This window comes from Juglans regia, chromosome 4 (genome assembly GCF_001411555.2).
Source record: "Juglans regia cultivar Chandler chromosome 4, Walnut 2.0, whole genome shotgun sequence".
In the NCBI taxonomy this organism is placed as follows: Eukaryota; Viridiplantae; Streptophyta; class Magnoliopsida; order Fagales; family Juglandaceae; genus Juglans; species Juglans regia.
In genome coordinates, this window is record NC_049904.1 from 16716172 (window position 1) to 16732033 (window position 15862).

The following is a 15862-nucleotide window of genomic DNA, read 5'->3' on the forward strand; positions in this document are numbered from 1 at the left end:
CACGCTCACATGAACTTTGACATTGATGATCTTATGAGATGTGAACATCTATGGTGATTGTTACAAATAAGAGGGTGTACTCTATTAAATGTTTTTTTGTGAGTGACACTATATTTTGAACTAAGATGTATCTAGGCATGTTACTTGCCCCATTGCTTATATATATAAAAATAAAAATTTTTGTTAAAACTTTTTATTATTATTTATTTATTTTGGTTTATATAAAATAAATATGAAAATATAAAATATATTGAGGTAACAGTTAGTGTTGGGATTATACACTTCGGTTTTTATGCTATGACTACCAAGTGTTTGTTTTTATGTCTCAACCAAGCTACTTTATTCATATTGTCATGATTTTACTTGCATTCATGCTCATACATCAGGTGCATTTAATCTATGAAAAGTTGAGACACATGAGAGTTGTTCATCATGTCTTTTTTAGTGTCTTCATCTCAACTCACATAAGTGATATTTATTATCTTATGAGTCTTGTCATATTAGTGACAAAAATGGGAGGATTTAAATGTACTGTTGAGGGGGAGTTAAAAAATCTTTGTGTTAAAAGATCTTTTGTGAATGGGGAGTAGCAGTAGAAGATTGAGGGGGAGTAGCAGAATATTGAGGGGGAGAACTAAATACTAAACATGTTTATTGATGATGGCTAGAACACTATTTTAGTAGGTTTAGATTACGTCTAACCTTTGATTTTGTTGGGACTAATTTCAAAGAGTGTTTTATGTCATTTCTTCTCATTACTGTATTAAGATTTTCTTCATGAGATCTTGGTCTGCTGGTTGTGTTTGTCTTAGGTTTATATTACATTCATCAAGTTGGTTTTGTCACCAATCCGCCAAAGGGGGAAATTGTTAATGTAAAAGTTTGTTGGCTAGAATTAGATGACTATGACCTATTTGAATTATTGGATGAATGTAATTTGTCTTTATCTTCATCTATGAATATTTAAATTCAAAGATAAATAGATTAATAGATAAAGGTTTGTCTTTATCTTTATCTATGAATATTTGAGTTCTAAGATAAGTGGTTAAATAGATAAAGATTCAAAAGACTTTTGATCAAGATTGAATGTTCGAAAAGATATGTGATATCAAGTGATCTGGATAGAAGATTTAAAAAGAAGATATCAAATAGAAAGAATTTTGAACTATCAAGAAGTTATCCAGAACAGAAGCTGAACAGAAATCAGTCACTGCAAAGAAGAGTTATCGCGACATGTCAGCAATCCGTCAGGAGACGTCTTCGCGACATATTCTATCCGTCAGTAGAATCCCACTGGAACTTGAACTGGAACTCTTTCCAAATAGTTTATTTAAGGGATTCTACTGGTTAAGATTTTTAGAGATTCAGATTTGCATATTTTCTAAAGCACTTTCCAATGCATATTTTAGTGAGAAAATTCCTTAGAGAATTTTCATATTATTTCTCTCAAAGAGTGATACTTGAGTGTGAGAATTTTCTCGTGTTTTATCTCTCTTTTTTGAGTGCGTGCATACTCCATGTTGGAGAATTGATTGATCGAGTTTCAGCCCTTGGGATTTCAGGAGAAGAGCCAATGTTTGGAGATCGTCAGAGGTTCTGGCTGCTACTGCGGTAGAAGACAAATGGGTCATTTGTCTGGTCAAGTAAGTGTGTCAATTGACAATGGTTTTGTAATTGACTTTTACTTGTAATTAATTTTCAAATAATAAAATTGACTTTTATGGGTTTGGCTGTCCCTTAGGGTTTTACCTTTATAGAATTCTTTAAAGGGTTTCCCTTTGATACCAATCTTGGTGTTACGCACTTTCTTCGTATACAGAATTTATGCATATGCAGAACAAACATCTGAGGTTGTTTTTAGATTTATTTTAAAAAACAAATATGTTTATTTTCAAAGTCAACCTCATTTCATTTATTTTATGCAAAATCTAATATAGGAATCCCGCTTACCTGGACTTCTTAGCTTTTCAAAAATTTCCTCAAAAATGCCGAACAAATATTAATCGTCACTTATAACATAATTACGTAATTTTCATGAATTTCCAATAGAACACGTATTTCAATATTGAAGTCTAAGATGCTAAAATAACATATTTTAATTCTTCAAAAACCTAAATTCACAAAATCCTAAAATGTTAACATTTCCCAAATTCTAATTAAATCTCTGACTAGAGTATTAAACTCTAACTTATTTACTATTGAAAATCAAACTATCAGATTTAATACTACAAAACATAATTATACCAAATATTCTTTTTAAGTTATACATCAATAATTATTTAACAAACTAGATCATAATAAAATTACAACATTATCACTTACTTTTGAAAGAAAGCTTTACTTAAAATAAATTTAATTTACCAAAATAATTTCTGTAAACATGGAAAACTTAGAGTTTACAAATACATATTAAAAGTTTAAAACACAATAATGCAACTTGTAACTCAAAGGTAATAATATAATTTTATTTATTTATTTATTAGACCAACTATGCAATAGCTTATGTAATACTTCATTTGAAAACATGATCAAAGGGCATAATGATAATAACTCTTATTCTATTAGGTTACAGAATTACCCATATATATGTGTGTGTGTGTGTGTGTGTGTGTGTGTGTATAATTCTTTTAGTCAGCAAACATGAAAACAAAAGAATTGAAGGTGCGACAGGATGGACTTACAACTAAAACCGAGATATGCGTGGAGGGGCAAGGCGTGACGGGTTGGGATGGAGGAACTATGGTGGTGCAGCTGGAGTGTGAAGGAGGGCCTGTGGCGGCGAGGCTGCCTACGCTGGGCGGTGAAAGCGAGAGAGGCAGAGAGAGCATGGAGAGTGAGGGATGAGAGAGAGAGAGAAACCGTGAGGGAACGAATACGGAAGAGAGTCAGTGGGCTCACCGATCGGCAGAGGGTAACGGGGATGTCATGACCAACAGTTCCTGTTGCTTTTACAGTGGTTTTTGGTGCGAAAGGTGGTGGTTTGCAATGGCTTACGGTGGAGATCAGTAGGTGCTCTATTTTTGGTGCGGGAAACGGGGGCTTTCCGTGAGGTGGGGGTGGCTCTTGGTTTCGTGAGGCTGAGTAGTGGCTAAGCAAAAGTGTTACGGCGCAAACGTTGGACGTGGGTGAGCCATGGCAGGTGGCACAGAGGAGTTGGGGTGGCTGCAGGTGTGGCTCTATTTCAGTTATCTAAAACAGAGGAGTTCTGACATGAGGTAGCGTGCGATGTAGCGGTAGACATGAATCGGGGCTGGCTGGTTTGTCAGTGGATCTTTGGGCTTCAGTGATGCTAGTGCTCGGTTTGCAAGGGGTGGGCTAGTGGTTGGCGGTAGTGGTCTCGCTAGTAGTAGTTGAGTGGAGATCTCGGTTTGAGTTCCGTGAAAAGGAGGACGAGCGGCACTTATTCTAGGGTTGAGGATGCTTAACATATGTATAAGATATATATAGCAAACAGATAAAACCTAGAGAAAAAGGAAGGAGGGGCGTGCATGAAAAGGGAAACGGACGTGAAATTGAGCATGATGGAGTCTAGAATTGATCTCATGGGCCTTGGCTCTTTAGCCTAAAATATTTGGCCCACGTCTTGGATCTGGTATGAGATTAATGCATGGGCATTTTCCTTAAGTTTTGGGCCTTGACTCAACCTAAAAAAAATACACTTGCCCCATAAATTTTCTGAGTGAAGATCCCCTTGGTCCATTAAAAGATTTTTAATTATCAAACCTATTGAAAAATTATAATCCGCCAAAACCATCTAAGGCCCGAACTCTTCCAAAAAATTTACTCGCAAACCCAAATGGGCTTTTCATAACTATAAACCCAATTTTTTTTTTTTGTAAAGTGGACTTGGCTGGGCCCAGGTGTTACACTACTAGTAGTGTCTTTTACTGTCAGCTTGGCATTTGACCCGAGCTCTCAATCTTCAAGATTTCTGCATTGTAGATAAAACAAGTTATGTAACACCCGCACCCAGCCAAGCCCCTTTTCTAAATATTTTTGGACTTGTGTATGAAAAGGCTAGTTGAGTTTTCGAGTATTTTTTTTTTAAAATATAGATTACAGGTCTAATTTAATTCTTTTTCAAGAATCCAAGCTATGATTTATTTATTTATTTTAAACGGATTAAGGTTACAACTCTAGAGTTTCTTTCCCATTAAAATCCTTAAACCTATTATACAGCCCCGTGCATTATGATAGATGTTTTACTTTCAAATTGTAGTTAGTTCTTAGTTGCCATCACCACATTCCACCACCATGCACGTCTCTACCCCACTAGGGTTTACGGCAGCTGGTATACATTTTTTTTTTCCCAATCTAGGTTTGTCGTGCACCTCTACCAAACTACCTATCGATTTCCTTTACTATCAGTCGTAGCAGTTTTGTTACCAGTCATAGTTGTTTATCCTTAAGCCTCAGCCATGCAGCAAGACCACCAGTTTTTCTTTTCTTTTCTTCCCAGCACCATATGACGTGAACCCCTCAAATTCTCCCAAGACCACCATCACTGAAAACCCTGACTGAACGCATGCACGTTGCACTATCATCGAGATAGTTGCCAACCATTGTCTATCGTTGTCCCTGCACCACTCAGTCATCGTTGCAGGGGACCATTGCGCACTTCGGCTGCATTGCAAGCCCCCAACCTCCATCTCCACGTAAAACCGACGCCACAGCCAACCCACGCAAAGCCGTTTGTCCCTTGTTTTAGCCCCCGAAAACACAACAACAACTACTTCACGTACGTTGACACCACCAGCTGTCCCTGCTCAACCACCACTGAAGGGCAATTCCACTGCCAAGCCCTTCCAAGCCGCAACGCACACGACAAGCGCCCTGCATGACGGAAGACGTTGCCTCACTACCACCAAAGGACCTTTGTTTTTGCATCTCGAAACAGATCAGTCTTGACTCAACCAACCCACTACCCTTAAGCCACCACCCACGCCAGTTGCCTCGGTCGTAAAAGACGACATTGTCGTCACTCCCAACCACCTTGTCATAGTTTCGTTGCTGCCGTCACGGTGAGTCCCTAACGCGCTGCTCTCTTTCTCTCTCACTCTCCATTCTCTCTCTCTCCCTCTCTCGCTCATCTCTCTCTCTAACCAATGTTTTGCCATCGCCCCACCACCTGCTCGTCGTCATCGTGCCCTCCATCTCTCGGTGAGCATGTTTGTTTTTTGTGTGTTTTCTCTCTATCGCATGAAATGTTTCTAGTCTAGGTAGTTGAAATTCCACGCACGGTTATTTTGTAAAGTTTAGCTTGGTTATACGGTGGTTCAACTTGGGTCAATTCCTAAACACCCTTATCAATAGAATAATTAAAGGATAATCATGTTTTGATCTTTATATATTAAACTCAATTTGTGTAGGTTTTGTTTTAAATACAAGATTTTATAAAGAAAATAAATAAAGATCCGAAATATATTATTAGTATTAAAATATGAATTTTAGAAGTTCATAGTAAGTGCAAGATTTTATCTTGAACCCTTTTATAAAGAGATACTAATTAGTCTATTTTTTATTAAATGAAATTGTTGCTTTCCTATTTTTGATCAATTTTGTTATAATTATGTTAAAAGAATTGTTTTAAACGAGACACATATTTTTGTGGCATAGTTATAATTAGTAAGAATATTAATATGCAATTTTAGAAATATTCAGAGTTTAATAGTCAGAGAAATTATGTGGATATTGAGGAATTTGGGAAGTGATGATATTTTAGGATTATGAGGATTTTAAGTATTAAAGAATTAAAATAAGTTAATTTTAGCATTTTAGATTTAAATATCGAAATACATGTTTAACTGGAAATTTACGAGAATTACGTGATTATTTTATAGGTGACGATTAATATTTGTTCAGCATTGTTGAGCAAATATTCGAAAAGCTAAGCAGTCCAAGTAAGCAGGGTTCATATACTAGTTTTGCATAAAAGAAATGAAATGAGGTTGACTTTGAAAATATGCATGTTTTCTTTTGAAAATAAATCTAAAAATGATCTCAGGTGTTTGTTTTGCATATGCATAAATTCTATATAAGAGAGAGTATTTTCTGTCATGACTGGTGTAGACATGAGCTAATTTTGTGTATTCTGTTTCTGAACTATGCAAAAAGAGCGAATATGAAAATCTAAAAGTTTTTGCTGTGAATAAATGAAGATGTTTTGATTCTATTTATTTCGAACATGTGAAATGATCTGAAGTTGTTCAGTTTTCAGTTTTGATATGATGTGGCATTTGAAAACCTTGGCATGAATTTATGATTTTGTATCTGTATATGATCTGGTTCCGATGTTGTTCTGTTCTGTTTTGTTAAGGTCATGCCACAGGTATAATGGTGGCTTATAACCCTACCACGGAGATGAAACATGGTATATTGCCCAGCCACGGGTATAATGATGGTTTATAACCCTACCACGCAGGTGAAACATAGTATACGTGTAACACCCCGCTCCTCCCTTCTGACGTAAGGCTCATTCTTTCTGACGTAAGGAAATTCTGAGAATGAGATTATGCAACATCCTGCCCTTCCCTCTAGTGACTGTGAGCCTCGTTATGCATGCCGAACCCCGATTGCGTGTTTTCAAAGATATTATGTGATTTCTAAAGTACGCCCAGTGTTTTAAATGCACTGAAAAAATTTATATGAGGTATTTCCAGTGTAATTGAACTAAGCTTGATTTTACATAAGACAATTATAATATTTTGAAGAGCTTCAAAAATATTATAATTGTCGGAAATCATTTTAATATCATTTATTAAAATGATTTCAATTATTTAAAATATTATGAGATTTAAATTATGTTAAAAACTCTAATTAATTAAATGGTTTTATTCTTTTAAATATATTAAATAAGACTTCATCATTTATTAATGATGAAGGAATATCATTTTATAAACTAAAGTTTAGTTTAAATAATACTCTACCTTAATTCCTCTCAGTACTTTTAATTAAGTTAAGGTTTACGCATTTTCAAATCAGTGTTTTAATCCTCCACCGATAGATCATTTCGAGGATCCCAAGATGAAGGGACTGGATTAAAAACTCAGACCCCCTCTCTTTCTCCCTCACTTTTCCTTTCCCACTCTCTCTCCTCCCTTTCCCCCAGCATACGCCGCACGCCCCCCTCTCCCTAGCCGATTCTTCCTCTGCCTAGCCCGGTGCCACCGTGCACCGCCCAGTCTCACCTCCACCACCAACGACCTCCTCTCACGCCGACGAGTCCCCACGCGCAACCCTCTCTCTCTCCTCACGGTAAGCAACCAAAATGGGTAAAAACCCATTTCTCTCCCCTTGCGCCGCCGTACGCGGCCACCCACAGCCACCGAGCACCACCATGAGCTCCCCCTTCCCTCCCCCTTCCTCCTCCCCTTGGCTCGAGGCCCATAGCCTCCCACACACGCACGGGCTCCCTCCCTCACATGCACAAGTTTAACACCCTTGCGCCGCCGGGCGCAGCTACCCAGGCTGCCGCACTGCCACCGGAGCTTGCTCCGGCCACCATCAGCCTACCCCAACCACCTATAGCCCCGATCTACCCCTCATGCATGCCCACTCTCTCTCACTCTCTCACATACTCTCCCTCCACCCGTTGGCTTCGATCCACCGTCGTAGGCCGCCGTACCGCCTTTACCTCTCCACCGTAGCTCCACTAGCAACGTCCTGAGCTCCCCCATGGCCAGCCACGACCAGCCAAGCTTCCCCTTCCATTTCCATGCCTTAAGCACACGGGTTCCCTTGGAAACCCACGACTCTGCCATGTTCCGCCCCTCACCGCCACCACAAGGCCACCATGAGATCACCCTCAACCTCCCTTGGCCTTCCCTAGCCTAGCCCTAAGCCCAAACCACCACTTTATGTGGTGGACAACCACTATACATGGGTTAGCTGCCACGTACGATCCTTCCGACGTCATCAACCGTGACGGTTAGCGAACAGCGCATAGGTCAACCCCGCCGATGGTATAACCATCTATCCCTCGTATTTATGTTAGATTTTAATTAGCTGATTAGGTTGTAGACCACAATTGTTAGTATTGTGGAGTTTCTGTGTTGTGATGTGCTGTGTAATGAAGTGTTGGGCATTCTATGTAGTGAAGTGTTGGGCGTTTTTGTGTAGTGAAGTGATGGGCATAGTTGGGAAGTGTGCTGTGAAGTGTTGTGGACTGTGCTGTGTAGTGTGGTGGTGGAGTGTGTGCTGTAATGGTGGCGTGGCGTTGTGTGGAATGGGAAGAGTGCATGTGGAGTGCACTCTGTGTGGCATAGCGTGTGTGAAGGGAGTACACGTGGAGTGTACTCCATGTGGTGGAGTGATGCTCCATATGGTGGGTATGCCGTAGTGGTGATGTGGCATAGTATGTAGGAAGAGAGTACATAGGGAGTACTCCATGTGGTCGAGTGATGCACTATATGGTGGGTATGCCATAATGGTGATATGGCGTAGTGTGTGTGAAAGGAGTATACGCGGAGTATACTTTATGTGATGGAGTGATGCACTACATGGCGGGTACGTCATAGTGATGATGTGGCATAGCGTGTGATAGGGGAGTATACGTGTAGTGTACTCCATGAGGAGTAGCGACACACCATGTGGCGTGTCACAGAGATAAGGTTGGTTGTGTGATTGATGGGCGTAGAGCATGGTGAGTAGTGTTGGGAACTGTGGAACAGTGTCCCGAAGTAGCTGTGATGTGGCCTGTAGTCTGAGGTGATAGGTGTCACCGTAATTTACTTATGAGGGACCGTACTCGTGATGAGTTAGGAGTTGGCATAGGAATGACATAGTAGGATGTCGGGTGACGTGACACGGTCGCGGTGTAGCTTGGGAGTAGTCTCGACCTATATGACGTGACGTAAGGCGTAGTTGTGAATGGAGTTTTGTCGTGTTAAGTGTTGGGATGAACTGCCAAAAAGGGACGGGTAGCATGAAAATTCATGCTAGCCGGGTTAAGAGAATGTTGGTATCGGAGTATGGCGCTTGCCCTTACGAGTATGTGATCAATGTATTATATGTTGATCTTAGGTGATGAAGGGGTAAGGTACATGTGTAACCTGGTAAGACACATGTGCTAGACGGATTCACCATATGTAATGGGTAATCTGTCCTAAGCATGGTTACACGATGCTTAAGCCTCAGAGTTGGCTTAGAGCCGTGTGACGTGTATGGATGGGAATGAGGATTTAGTGTGAGTTAAGATGCATGGAGGCAGTGACGAGTGTATTGTCTAGGATTGGGATGCGTGATTCCGTCGGTCGGAATCATACGTTGGAATGTGGTTAGTAAGAAGAGTAAGACGAAGGTCTTAATGTCGAATCATGGGTTCACCTTAGTGAATGAGCACTTGAAGTAGAACGTCGAGTTTGGAAGAGATAATGACCGTAAGTAGATCCCGAAAGTTTTAGCATAGTACGAAAGACGTTTTACGAAAGAAAATGCTAAGTGTTAAAAAATATAAGTATGTAACAGGCCTTCTTCGCAGTCCCTTTCTACGCACCCAAAGTATTAATTGTACGCATGTGAATAGATGACTATACGTTGTATCTATTGTATGTATTTTCCAAGAAAAGAAAAGAAATGTCGAGGCCTATGCCTCAAGCTTTAAACCGATGCTTTGACCGATGCGAAAAAAGTGTTTTAATATGTCCCTATGAACTAATGTTAAGATGCCCCTATGAACCGATGCTTTATGGATGCCACGAAAGGTGATGTTTAAGCCCATGCTTTTAAATGACGTTTTCCATGAATGAATTGTTAAACGAAAGATAGAGCTGAAATGAACTGAAAAGAAAGGATTGAAAGGACTGAACTGAAAGAAAGGACTGAACGTTTAATGCATGAATATATGTAACGGCCACATGAATGAATGAAAAGGGTACTGATTGAATGGGCAGATTGCAATGCCGAGTAAGTAGTACTGGTAGTGAACCCAGTGCTGCCCCTTGACTGAAAAGGAATTCCCAACCCGTGGCCACGGGCGAAGTCCGAGTCCAAAAGAAGACCGCTAACCCTAACACACGGGGTTTAACAGTGTGTACTGGCCAATGAAAGTGATAAGAAAGAATGTATGAATGCATTGAGTTCTTTAAGAAATGAAGACACTAATCACGAGAGAAACATTTTACGAAAGAAAGCCCTTTTTAAGAAAAACCTCGTCCAGTGATGTTTTCAAACGAACACATGTACGTATAGTATGTATAGAATGATGAATGTATGAATGAAAACCTATGTTAATATATTTTAACTGTATGAAGTAATGCTTAGTTTTTATGCATGCCCCTCCCCCCACAGGAACTGAATGAATAGTACGCGTCAGGACAGACACGGCCCATGGGAAAGAGCACAAAAATCTAGGCATGAGTGATTAAATGTATGAGATGTCTTTTTATTATTAAAATTAATGTTTTCCGCTGTAAACCTCTTTTATTCTCAAAGTATATTTTATTTTATAACGTAGAGTCTTGCACCTTGGGTATGGAAGTAAAATGTTTTAAATCGAACGGTAATTTCCATCATCGTTTCTAAAATTATTTTATAAAAAGTCTCACCACAAGGACAGGCTTTACAATACGGCCAGTCATGAGTATAATGGTGGTTTATAACCCTACCACGGGGGTGAAACATGGTATACGGTCCAACCATGGGTATAATAGTGGTTTATAACCCTACCACGGGGGTGAAATATGATATACAGCCCAGCCACGGGTATAACAGTGGTTTATAACCCTACCACGGGGGTTAAACATGGTATACGGCCCAGCCACGGGTATAATGATGGTTTATAACCCTACCACGGGGGTTAAACAAGATATGCTCTGATATGATATATCTCAGTTTATGATATGCCAAAAGAATTTTGAATAAGAAAGTTTTTATGAATATATTGTTTCTACATATTAAAAGTAAATATTTTGTTCTGCATACCGAACTTTATAAATGTTCATGCTTACATGCTAGTATAAGTTCTCTGCTTGCTGAGTTGTTGATAACTCACCCCTTATCTCCACAATATTTTTTCAGCTTTTTTGATGGTTCAGCTGATGATCAAGATTATGAGGCATTGGGTGAGATGATTTAAGTATAGTGGATTAAGCATAGAAAGTTTTTATGAGTATTGTCATTTTTTATTAAGAAATTTTATTGTGTTACGATGACTTGACATTTTTGAAAATTGGTTATATTGAAGAAATTAGTTTGAATCAAAATTTCTATATGATATTGAGAATTTGGAGTCTATTATTATATTGTAGAAATGTGAGTTTAAGTGATAGGAAGTAACTCTCCATCCCTTGCGGGACTGGGGCGTTACAAGTTCAGGTATGTACGTACCTACAAATTGAACCACAATCATCATACACGTTTCTATTATTGTCCCATACATGTAAAGCATTTTAAGGCCCCATTATGCATTTTAAATGAGATGAGATAAGATGAGATATTTTAAATAATAGTAAAATTTTTTAGTTAAGATGAGATGAAATAGTTTGAAAAAAAAATGTGTGTTTAGATAGTGAGATGTGATAGTTTTTAATTTTTGAGATTTGAAAAAGGTGTGGGTCCCACTGTTGATTAGAGTGCTGAAAAGTGCACTGTTTATGCATTGTTCACACACTGATCATGCACTGTTCATTGTCAATTTTTTTACTGTTCATGCATTGTTCACGTACTACTCATGTCAGTTACGCATTGTTCACTATCTGTATTCATTGTTCATTACTGTTTATTTAAATGGATGTTTTTAAAATTTAGATTTGAAATATAGTGTGTTTGGATAGGGAAAGCTACTGTACGGTACGTATGAGATGTTTAGTATAGTAGTTCATGTTTCGAAAACATCTCATTTGTATTGTGTAACCGAACAGGCCTAAGTGGCAAACAGCTGTTCATGTTTTGAACTAAGGTTGGAAGCTTCTTCGCTTTGAAATCAATATTATCTTACCTTATTTTTTCCGATATGGACTTCTACTCTCACTTTTCGCACATTACTCATGAGTCACTGCGCGTATATCCATGATCATAAGTTTATTTTGGTTCTCGAGGGCGAAAAATCACATATTTGCGCGAATGATCTTCTTTGTTCGTAATTTACCTACGTAATTCCATGCATGTTATGAATGGCAGTTCTGGTGAATGGTTTAGCCTGCAAGGATCCGAAGCTAGTTCAAGCCAATGACTTCATCTTCAGTACACTTCACATAGTAGGCAACATATCAAATCCAATTGGGTCAAAGGTGACACCGGTTACTGTTGCCCAACTAGCTAGCAGGGCTAAACACAAGGGTGATGTCTTTGTCTTCCCCATTGGTCTCATCCACTATCAAAGAAACGTAGGTTCTACTAATGTTGTTGTAACGCCCCAAACTCGGGTGGCTTGGAGAATTACTACCTGTCACTTATAAATATGTTTCCCAACACAACTAAAATAAATCTCCAAAAACTTTATTAGCAAAACTCAATCTCATGTCTTCTAGATAAAGACCTTGAAAACTCCACAGTCATTACCGCAACAAAAATAAACTAAGCAGTCCACAATCTCTTGATAGTCATGACAAACCAACTGATAGTTTCATAAGTCTTACTAAACCCAAGGTAAAATCAAATCTAGGAGACATTAAATCTAAAGAACATCAGAAATTCCTTCTTTTAACATCCTCTCCTCAGCTTAATCATGCTCACCAATCTAATTCAGGTCCTCTGTTGGACTCTCCACATCATCTGAAAATATTATGAAGATAGGGGTGAGTTATCAACAACTCAGTAAGCAGAGGACATATGTTAGCGTGCAAACATGAGCATTTACAAAGTACAGTATGTAGAACAAAATATTTTACAGAGTTATCATGCAGAACAAAACATATTTTAAAAAGTAACAGAGCGGTGGTTTTAAGACAAGTAAAACCCGTAGTACTTTGGCATAATATAATCTGAGTATCATCATCACATCAAAACAGAGCATCTTACAGAGCAGAGACCAAGTTTCACCCCCGTGGTAGGGTTGTGCTATTTCCGGTGGCCAAACCGGGCAAAAACATTGGTGAAATCTTTCCCTTATTCTTCTCGGAACCCCGAGTGTGCACACAGGAAAGACCACAATAAAATCGCTTTGTTCCAAAGTGGGTGCACTCAGAGACAGAGAAGTTGGTACCAACCCAAACAGAGTAGAGCAGAGCAAAGACAGAGTCAGATACAAAATCAGTATACCATGCCAAAGGTTTTCAGATACCATATCAAAATAAAACATAGTACCAAAACATAATCAGATCATTCTCACATGCTGAAAACAAAAGTCGGAGTATCTTTCTAAATAAATGCACAATTTTTCAGATTCTCAATATCGCTCTTTCTCAAATTTCAGAGACAACATGACAAAATTTAGCTCATGTCTACACAATACATGTCAGAAAATATTTTTCCTTTTTCGTACAGATTTCATGAGTAGTGCAAATAAGCAACCGAGATTGGTTTTTCCCAAGTTCTCATTTCATCACAAAATATGCAAAGTTTTCAGAAAGTCAACCTCAATCTCAATAATTCGTGTAAAGCCTAGCATAGGAACCCCGCTTACCTGAATTTCTTAGTTTTTCAGAATTTCTCCACAACAGTATTGAACGAAAATCAATCGCCACCTATAAAATAGTCACGTACTCCCATAAATATCCGAATTTAACAAAAATTTTCAATGCTTACAACTGATACGCTAAGCAATCTATTTTCCTAAAAAGCTAAAATTCTGTAAAACCCTAAAATATCCTAAATTTAATACCACCAGCATATGATGTAATAGGAAATCGTAAATTTCTTTAAGCAATAGTAGTTCATAAAAAAATAGTTAATAATATTTAAAAAAAAAACTCATTGCAAACTACTAATCATATCTAAATTAAAACCATACAAGGTTTATTTCATATAATAGGCTTAAAGTGCTTAAAAAAAGTAAAAGATTAAAAATACTTACAGTTTACTACCCAAAAATCAAATTGTAAGAATATTTAGTAATTTAACTTGAATCCGTAAATGTAAATTCTTATGCTTCAAACAAGACCCACTTAACACAAGTTTAATATGAAAACGGTCGAATATGAAACCATCTAAATGAAGAGGGGCGTTTTTGGAAAATGAAAACATCAACATCCATGCACATTGGGTACGGCTAGAAACAAGAAAAAGAAAAGTGGACAGGACAGTGAGCTGGACAAGGATTGACGGTGGTGAGCACGGCGGCCTGGCACGTGAGGGGTGGAGGTCGTGCACGGTGGTGCAACCATGGACGAAGGATCTGAGCACGACGTCGGTAGTGGTCAGAAGATTGACTGTGTCTCGAGCTCTCATCTATCAACTACGAATGGCCGAGTGTGGGGACACTTGGAGCAATGGCTGGTGGTTCAAGATAGGGCTCATGGTGATTGGGTGGTTGCTCGAGTGTGGCAAGGGCTGCACCATGCGACGCTTGTGGTGGCTGGGTAGCTTGTGGTGGGTTCGCTTGACACAAGGAGTTGCGGTTTAAGGTGAAACTGGTGGTGGGTTGCTCTGTTTTTGGCATAGCAAAACAAAGGAAGTTTCTGGGCAGTTGGGGCACGGTGGTTGGGCTGTTTTCATGGTATTTCTGACGTGAGGCAGCGCCTTACGAGGTGGTTGAGGAGGAGAGTCGTTGTCTGATTCACGGAGGGGGGATAGACGCGTGACAGTGCTAATTCCTTTTTGACGATGATCTTGACTGGTTCAGTGGAGGCCAACGAGTGCGTCGGACAGGCTTTCGTTGAGGACACAATGGCGCTGGGCCGTGGGGGCTGACCCGAGGTGGTTGGATGGCAGAGTGTCCAGGTGCCTCACGACTTGGTGCGGAGAAGATAGATAAATAGAGAGAGCTTGAGAGGATAGAAAAAGAAACAGAAAAGCACTACAAGTAGAAGACAATAAAAAATAGGTGGGAGAGACTCGAGTGTTGGACGGAAACAAAAATAAAAGAAGAGAACTCAAAAAGGGTAAGGAAGTTCAAACTTCAAACTGCCTAGATCACGTGGAGATAATGGAGATTGGGTGGAGAAATCTTCGGAAGTGCATAAACTAAAATTGAAAAATGGTTGAGAAGATAAAATGAGATAAGCTCATAGCAAACGACGTCGTGGGGTAGGAGAGGTTACTCAGCTGTGTGAAAACAAGAGAGAAAAAAAAAAAAACAAGAGACTCTAATGGAATGGCCTTGGGCTTAATTGGCCCTGGTGCTACAGTTGTTGCCATTGCTGCTCTGAGCAGTCAAAACCCTGGAGTCATCACAATTGGGAATGCGGTGTTTGGGTCTACACCAGAAATCACAAGTGACATTCTTATGAAGGCTTTCCAAGTTGATAAGAATGTTGTCGATTACATCAAATCCAAGTTCTAGACAAGCAAGAGAAAAATACGATTACTAGAACATGAAAGAACAGCTCTTCCAACCGGTACTCGATCGCTATTGTAGTTTGCATGTTTGTTCGTGTGTTTCCCACAGTGTAGTTAATTTGAGGTTTTCTATATTCTTTCAATATTTATGCATTATTTTATTTGTAAGAAAATGGGTATTTTAAATTTCAGACATGGATGATGTCACAATGATATGATCTCCCTAGACGGTGCTTAAATGGGGATATATCCCAAATTGAAAATTATACATTCTAGGTGAACGTTGGCAAAGATCAATGCATGACTTCATTATATATATAATGGGGGAAACCAAGGTTGGTTCATAGCGGTACTGACGTTATAACTTTATGTAGCTAGCAAATTCAGCTCGTCATGTTTTCATGCGGTGTCCTGATTTGGTCTTGTGAGTTCCTTTTTGTACCCAAAGAAAAGAAACAAAAAATATCTTCAGCAAAAAGAAAAACCC

The 15862-nt window shown here is 39.0% G+C and overlaps 1 pseudogene; it reads left to right on the forward strand.

Annotated features, from left to right (window-relative positions):
* The first annotated feature begins 3132 nt into the window (after window positions 1-3132).
* Window positions 3133-15379, forward strand: LOC118348180 (annotated as a pseudogene).
* Window positions 15380-15862: the final 483 nt, after the last annotated feature.